The 8,708-nt window shown below is 48.3% G+C and overlaps 1 pseudogene; it reads left to right on the top strand.

Moving 5' to 3' along the window:
• The first annotated feature begins 316 nt into the window (after positions 1 to 316).
• LOC122894688 lies at positions 317 to 1,146 on the top strand (annotated as a pseudogene).
• Positions 1,147 to 8,708: the final 7,562 nt, after the last annotated feature.

Raw genomic sequence — 8,708 nt, 5'->3', positions numbered from 1 at the left:
ATCTGTGTTTGGCCGGACCCCTGGGCTCTTCATTCACGCAGGAGAGTTCACGAAGCCCTGCCTTAGACCCGTAGTTCTCAAATGTGCCAGAAAAACAGCATTAACTTGGGAGCTTTTGGTTTTGAAGTACAAATGCCCAGGGTACCTGGCTGGCTCAGTGGGAAGAGCGTGCGACTCTTGGTCTTGGGGTCATGAGTTCAAGCCCCACATTGGGCGTAGAGCTCACTTTAAAATAAAAAAAAAAAAAAAGCCAGATTCTAGCTTTGCCTCCGAGGAAACACCAAACGGCCAATGGCGCTGGTGCTGTGCTTGGGCCATGCTGGGGGGCCCTGGCAGGAGGTGGGGGGCCCTGGTGGCTCCCACAGAAGCTTTGGCAGCAGCATCCAGGGCAGGGTCTCGGCCCAGATCTGGGAGGGGCAAGGCTGAGGACCAGGAGAGGATCCCCATCCCCAAGCTGGGTCAACAAGAAGGACAAGAAGATCTGGTCCCTAGAGGTGGAGATCTCTCTCTTCCTCCCCATCAAGGAATCTGAGATCACTGACTTTCCTGGGAGCATCCCTCAAGGATGAGGTCTCGAAGACTCTTCCTGTGCAGAAGCAGACCCGGGCGGACCAGGTTCAAGGTGTTGGTTGCCATCAGAGATTATGTCGGCCTGGGTATTCAGTGCTCCAAGGAGGTAGCCGCTGCCATCTATGGGACCATCATCGTGGCCAAGCTTTCCATCAGCCCTGTGTGACAAGGCTCCTGGGAGAACAAGACAGGCCAGCCCCACAGTGTCTCATGCAAGGTGACTGGCTGCTGTGACTCCGGGCTGGTGCGCCTTATCCCCAACACCAGGGGCACTGGCATTGTCTCAGCCCCTGTGCCCAAGAAGCTACTGATGATGGCCCACATTGACAATGGCTAACCCTCAGCGGGGGGCTGCACCTACCCTGGGCAACTTCACCAAAACCCCTTCTGATGCCATTCCTAAGACCTACAGCTCTCTCACCCCTGACCTCTGGAACGAGACTATGTTCACCAAGTCTCCCTATCAGGAATTCACCGACATCTGTAAAAATCCACACTGGAGTCTCTGTGCAGAGGACCCAGGATCCAGCTGTGGCCACCGCACAGTTTTATCCAAGAAAATTTCAAGTGAATTAAAGCCTCTTAAGAAAAGGGGGGGCAGGCACCTGGCTGGCTCAGTAGGTAGACCAGGCAATACTTGATCTCTGGATCATGAGTTCAAGCCCTGCCTTGGGTGTATAAATTTTACTTTAAAAAAAAAATCTTTTAAAATAAATAAATTTTTAAAAACCACACACACAAAGTACAAATTCTCTAGGTATCCCATCCAGGTTTCAAATTCACTAGGTTTGAGGCCATGCGTAGGTCCTTTCTTTAAAAACCTCCCAGTAGGGGTGCGTGGGCAGCTCAGTCGGTTGGGCATCTGCCTTCAGTTCCTGTCATGGGTCTTAGGGTCCTGGGATCTAGCCCTGTGTTGGGCTCCCTGCTCAGCGGGGACCCTACCTCTCCCTTTCACCCTGCTTGTGCTCTCGGTCCCTATCTCTTTCTCTCTCTCAAATGGATAAATAAGATCTTTTGAAATCTAATTTTCTTAAAATTAAAAAAAAAATGAAGTGAAACCCCCTGGTAAATCTGATAATCATTTAATTTTAGGGACAATTCCATTCCATGTTGCTGCCTCTCTGTAGAAGGAATTTTCTGAGTATTCTTTTCCAAGGCATCTCAGAAGGTTGCCTAAGGTTGCCAGATTGAACAAGTAAAATACGGAACATGCAGTACAATTTGGATCTCAGATAAACAGGAAATAAATTTTTGTGTAAGAATGTCCCAAATATTGCCTGGAACATACTAGTTATAATTATTTGAAACATTAAAATTTTAAAATTTAGTGTATTTACTAGTAAAAAAGATTTAAATTCAGTCAATTTGGTCAATTTAAACTGGGTGAAAATTGCTAAAAAAATTATTGTCTAATATCTAAATTCAATTTAAGTTCAAATTGGACTGGGTGTTCTGAATTTTTTCTGGCAACCCTACTCACAACGGTCCCGGAATTTCAAGGAGAAATTTGGCATAACCTTAGGGAGAAGAGGAGGAGGAAGAGCTTGCCAGGACATCAACAAGAAATGGATGAATGGGGGTGCTTGGGTGGCTCAGTGGGTTAAGCCGCTGCCTTCAGCTCGGGTCATGATCTCAGGGTCCTGGGATCGAGTCCCGCATCGGGCTCTCTGCTCAGCAGGGAGCCTGCTTCCTCCTCTCTCTCTCTGCCTGCCTCTCTGCCTACTTGTAATCTCTCTCTGTCAAATAAATAAATAAATAAAATCTTTTAAAAAAATGGATGAATGAAAGGCGGAATGTAAAAAATACTGTGTTACACTATCTCAATCAGCTTAAGCTAAGTTACACCTAAGGTTGCAGAAAAGTGACCCTTACATCTCAGAAACTCACAGCCCCGAAGGTTTATTGCTTGTTCATGTTACATGTCCATAAAGATCAGCTGCTTCTCCTCTTCATTCTGTGACTACGGCTCATGAAAGACTTCTAAGCTAGAACACTCCTGGCCTCAGGGAAAAGGGATAAAAGAGAATGGTTGGCCACAGAATGATTCTTAAAGCTAGGGGGACCAAATGTCCCATTTTGTCCAGGACTAAGTGGTTCCTGGGACCTAAGACATCAGCGCTAAAAGTAGAGTAGCCCTGGGCAAATCAAGATGGTTAGCCACCCTAATTAATAAAGTTTTTACGTGGAAATGACACTGGTCACTTGTGTTCATGTTCCATTGGCCAAGAGAGTCACGTTACCATGTTTGTCATCAATGGGTCGAGCACTTATAAGCCTCCAGTAGTGAGGGACCCACAGAGATATTATGGATATTTTAATATCCATAATGGATAATGGGGCAATGCATATTTTTAATATTAATGCAATCTTCCACAAAGAAGCAGGTGGGAAAACCTCATAGTCTTCTCTTTAGAATAGAATAGGAAGGACCTCCAAGATGGCAGAGCCAAGGGTCAGAAGAACAGCAGCCTAAGGCCCTCCATTCTTCCCGGGAGCAGGACTAGGACCTAATCAAGAGACACACTCCACACCCAGGATCAGTGACAGCCCAGGGGAACTTCAAGATTTCCATAGACCAGGGACTACTATGTTCCCCATTCTTTCCTTTCTAAATGGATTGAGATCACTCCATCCCTGTGGTTCTGTCATCCATCGAAAGGAATGGATAATGTCTTTTTAGTTCTAGATCTCCAGATCCAGAGGAACCACATCCAGACCTGATGTATCATGAAATGCTGGGCTTAAAGTCTGGTGCCATGGTTAGATGAGCATTTAAGTTGTCTCCTGAGAGGAGTGATTTATTTTGCAGAAAAGAGGGAAAAAATATTTGCGATCGATGGGGTATATTGGGGTAGCTTGTGTTATGATCCAAAATACGTGGTGCTTCTCTGGGACTACGTCTTTTGGGACCCCTACCTATATGAGGATTGTATTTGTAACCCCACTGACCTTGGGCTCAGCCATGTGACTTGCTTTGGCCAACAGAATGTAAGGAGAATGGACACAGGTCACTTCTGAGTCAGAGACTGAAAAGACAGCCCCTGGCCCACCCCCTTCTCTTTTCCTTCTCCCTGAGATTGGCATGTTCCAGACAAAGGCTACAGGATCCCAGAGCAGAACTGCAGCCATTCCACCACAAACATGTAACACGAGTGAGAAGTAAGTGCCGATGTTACTTCTGTTCAGTTCATCAACACTGAGATGTTGATGATATTTGTAACCAAGCATAACTAAGCCAATCCTGCCAGGTACAAAAGCGAACGAGCAAAATCACACGAGAATACCTCTATGATTCTGTGTTTGCAAAGTTTGCGAACAGGCAAAGCTAAATAGTATACCATTTAGGAAGAAAGATAGAATGGGGCACCTGGGTGGCTCAGTGGGTTAAGCCTCTGCCTTCAGCTCAGGTCCTGAGATCAAGCCCCACATCAGGCTCTCTGCTCAGCAAGGGGCCTTGCTGAGGCCCCCCTGCCTGCTTGTGATCTCTCTCTCTGTCAAATAAATAAATAAAATTATTTTTTAAAAAAGAATAAAGCTGGGGTGGCAAAACTATAAAGAAAACAAGAACATGATTAACGCAAAATTCAGGGGAGAGCTTGCCTTGGGCTGGAGGTCAGAGAGACATTAAAGAGTTCTAAACTGTTCACGTTATATTATCTCCCTTGTGTGTTAATTATACAACTTAAAGATCGTGAAAATGACATGTACTTGTCCTTTGCTTTCCTGGACACCTTCTCTTGGACCCCCATGACCAGCTAGTTCCAAGAAGCCCGAACTAGCCCATATGGAGAGACCCCAAGTTAGGTGTTCTCTGGCTGATGGCCCAGCTGGGGTTCCCGCCAACGGCCAGCCTCAAATGCCCCAAGTGAAGACACCTCCAGAAGACCCCCCCCTCCACTGAGACACCCTCCAGGCCTCCATTCTTGCCAGCGGAACCCCCAGACATCAGGGAGCCAAGTCACCCCGGCTAGACCCCGTCTTCACTGCTGACATGCGGAAGTCACAAGCACAATAAAATTGTGTAAAATGTAAAATGAGACAGTTTGCCACGGAGCCGTTGGTAATTGACACAGTTAAAACACGCACTTTTTGAAAACCGGTTCAGTTCCATACTATAAATATCTCTCCCCGGGCCCTCCTTAAGTGAGTTTGTGCATGCAGGAGGCTGGGCTGCCCACCGAATGCCCCGCAGGGGGAGAAGACAGGACAGACCGTGAGGTCTAGGGCCAGGGTCTCGGGGAAGGAAATCCTCCCTTATTCCAGGGTGAAGGAAGCGGAAGGTGATTAATAGTGGGTGTGACCAGAGACTTGCCCTGAACTGGGATTCTTGCACTCTCTCGCTTACTCAATCCCAAATTAATTCACTCACCAAACAGGTCACCTAGGGGGCAGAGCCCAGGGAACCGGGGTGGTGTGACCTACCTCGGTGGTCTGGACCCTCGGAGCCAGGGGGTGGGGGGTGGCCCAGCGGGGAATTCCCTGCAGAGGGAGTTAGGTGTCCAGGGTGCTGTGGGATTCCAGCCGGGTTTTGGGGAAAGAGCCGAGGCCCCTGAGTCCCTTCAAACCTCCCTTCTTTGCCAAGAACTGACGAGACCGCGGGGTTGGAGCAGAAGCCGCAGCGGACCTTCCGCGAGTTCACCCCCTGGACGCGTCCCACCCGCGGCTGCCGCTCACAGCGCCTCCCGGCGGCGGCGGGGCCGCACTGCCGAGGCCCCCCACGCCCACCCCCACGAGCCCCGGGTGGTGGAGGCGCACCTGCGGACGCCCCTGTGAGCGGCTGGGCCGCCTGGTAGGTGTGTCTGTGCCCTCGAGACCCTCAGCCACGTGGAAATCCGGCCTGGGATGGTTAGCCTCTACCTGGGTGAGCTTTCCATCAAGCAGGGGGTTGCGGGGGGGCGGCATGGGAGCCTCCATCGCTCCTCCCGTCTCACCCCCTCAAGTCACCTGCTGGGCTAACAGAGGCACAGCTTTCTCTAATAAAACAAAGCAAAACAATCCTGCCTCCTTGGCCCTATCTGGAGTGGAAATCATTGTGAATCTCAAGACCTTTGCCTCCTCATTATTCAGAGCCCAAAGTCCCTGAACCCCGGGACCTCGCAAGGTTTTCAGAGGGCAAGGCATCCTATGGAGGAGGGACGACTCCCGCAGCTGGGCTTGTCACCGTCACTGCGTCCTCAGGAGCTCGGCTGCGGACACCGGAGGGAAACACTTCTCCCCGGGCTTTGTTCGGTCTCTCTGCGGGCCTGCTGACTCTCCTGGCCTGCAACCAAGAGGTCCGGCTCAGTGGCTCAGCACATGCGTGTATCCGGCTCTCCTGGTATGGATTTGGCTCAGGAAAGGCCTCTGGCACCTGTTTTCTTGTTTGAACAGAGAGTAGTGTCCTTGCCATGCCCCAGAAAGGATATAGGGCAGGAAGATGGCTTGCTCACAAGAATGCCCAGGGGTAGGGCGCCTGGGTGGCTCAGTCAGTTAAGAGCCTGCCTTGGGCTCAGGTCATGATCTCAGGGTCCTGGGATCAGCCCAGCATGGACCTCCCTGCTCAGAAGGGAGTCTGCTTGTTCCTCTGCCCCTCCCCCTGCCTGTGCACATGCTCTCTCTCTCTCAAATAAATAAAATCTTTAAAAAAATTTGTGTCCTCCAGCAAATATGATCAGGTTCTTGCCCCTGATATCTATAACTTTGGAAGTAGGGTCTCTGTAGATACAATCAAGATTTGATCACACTGGCTTAGGGTGGCCCCTACAATGACAGGTGTGTCGGGTGTTGAGATTACTAAAACAAAACAAGCAAAAAACTTTTTAAAAAAAGAAGGGAAAGGAAATTTTGGATAGAGAGACACAGAGAGACATGGGGAAATAGGCCCTGGGATGACAGAGGCGGGGGTCGGAGTGAGGCACTGCCAGCCACACTAAGGACAGCCAGCAACCGCCAGAAGCTAGGAGGTGGGGGAGAGGTTCTCTCTCACAGCTCTGAGAAGCAACCAGTCCTGCCCATACCTGGATTTTAGCCCTCAGGACTGTGGGAGAATCAAGTTCTATTGTTGTAAGCCACCAGGTTTCTGGTATTTTGTTACAAGAGCTGTTGCTAACTAACCCGGGACAGGGTGGGGGGTGCGGGGTGGAGGATGCGGAATGTTGCATGACTTTAACCTTTCCCAAAGAGAGAATATAGAGCCTAACAGTTACCCATAGACACTGCAGGGGTGCCCAGAGCAGGCCTGAATTCCAAATTGATCATCCACCAGCCAGTGTCTTTGGATGCATGACTGAATGTGAGTTTCCTTATATGCAAAAACTAGTGAAATTTCTTTTTCAGATAATCTATGCAAACTGCCGGGAGCATGGGCAGCAGGAAGTAAATGGTAGCTAACACTAGCATTCGAGCCCAGACTCCCTTCTCTGCGGTCACCAAGGAAGCTTTCCTTCTGTGCAGTGTCTTGCAAGAGGACCGAAGCAAGGAGGAATGGATTTGCAGATGTCTGAGGATAACCTAATCTATAGTCTAGATTGAAGGAGGAGGTAGAGGGGGAACGAAAACTTCTCTGAATAATCATGAAAAAGCCTGTGTTCATTTGGGATAGCAGAAATTGTAAGCTGTTTTTTTGTTTTTTTTTTTAAGACTTTTATTTACTTGAAAGAGACCAAGAGAGGGAGAGAGAACACAGAGGGAAAGGAAGAAGCAGGCTCCCCACTGAGCAGGGAGCCCGATGCGGGGCTCGATCCCAGGATCCTGGGATCATGACCTGAGCTGAAGGCAGAGGCTTAATGACGGAGTCACCCAGGCACCCCATGTTTTTCTATATATTACGGGTTTTGTCTATGAGTAAGTTTTTCTTGTGTAATCAGGAAAAAATAAACCTGATTTAGAAAGAAAGAAGGGGGGAGGCCTGGGAGGCACAGCATCTGCCTCTTGATTCAGCTCAGGTCATGATCTCAGGGTGGTGAGATGGAGCCTTGAGTCAGGCTCTGAGCTCAGTGGGGAATCTGCCTGAAGATTCTCTCCCCCTGCCTCTCCTCCCACTTGCTCTCGATAAACAAACAAACATATAAATCCTTAAAAAGAAAGGGATCCCATGTTCTATCAAGAAGCATTGTCACTGTGACATAATCAAATAAACAAGGTTAAAAAAAATTAAAAGGAAATTATTCTCCATTCAAAGTGACCCATCCAGAAAGCAGCGGAAATCAATACGGTGAGAGGCGCCAGGCTTAGATCTCTTCTTTGACATACTTATGTCCATCTTACAATCCAGCATCTTCGGAAATGACCCCATTCTCTTCTTGCCAGTCTGTGAACGAACCACCAGCCTGAGTCCATTCCCAAATGGCTTTTTAAAAAAAAAACAACTCCTTCACCTCCTCCAGACTTATCCCTATGCCCATCATGCCCGATCTGAATGAACCACAACACCGGAGGCCCTATACACCCTTCTTTACAATGGTGCTTTTTCTTGGATCTCAGTATGGCCTAAGCACCCACTTTCCTTCCAGCTCTGGGGTCCAAAAGATTTCTCTCTTCCTCTTTGTGTGCTTTGCCCTCCAGTATTCGTGTCTTAAAAGTGCAGGCATCAGCGGTCTCTGTGAGCCTTGACATTGGGACTTGTGCCTGTTCTTGTTCCTTGAGTCGAGTCGTGCTGTGGTCATTCCTTGCTGGTGTGCCTTTGGTCTTAATACCTGGTGGGGCTTAGTATTAGGTCTTTTAGAGACAGCCCTTTACTCAGCTGGTGAGTCAAATCTTCCAGAACACCACGGGACAATATGCAAGAAGGCTCTGGAAATGTTCATAGCCTTTGAGACTCGGACCTTGTAATTTCATTTCCAGGAATATTTCCTCTGGAAATGAAACTGATGGACAAGGATTTATGCAGAAATATGAATCAGATCATTTAAATCAGCAAAACAACAGAAGCAACCTGGGTGTCTAAGAGCAGGGAACTGATCAGGCAAATTATAGCACAGGCGAATTATGGACATTTGTGCAGCCATGAATATGGTTGCAATATTATTAATGCCATGGAAAAATATCTTGATCAAAATTACGTATTTTGTATGATTTCCAGTGAAATTTAAAAAGGCACAAAGCAAAAATAAGAAAGAAATATGTCAAAATATTGATAATTTGCCTCTGGGTAGTGAGGC

The sequence above is a fragment of the Neovison vison genome, chromosome 13 (assembly GCF_020171115.1).
Source record: "Neovison vison isolate M4711 chromosome 13, ASM_NN_V1, whole genome shotgun sequence".
Classification (NCBI taxonomy): Eukaryota; Metazoa; Chordata; class Mammalia; order Carnivora; family Mustelidae; genus Neogale; species Neogale vison.
The sequence above is the reverse complement of the archived record's forward strand: the minus strand, read 5'-3'. Positions and strand labels throughout refer to the sequence as shown.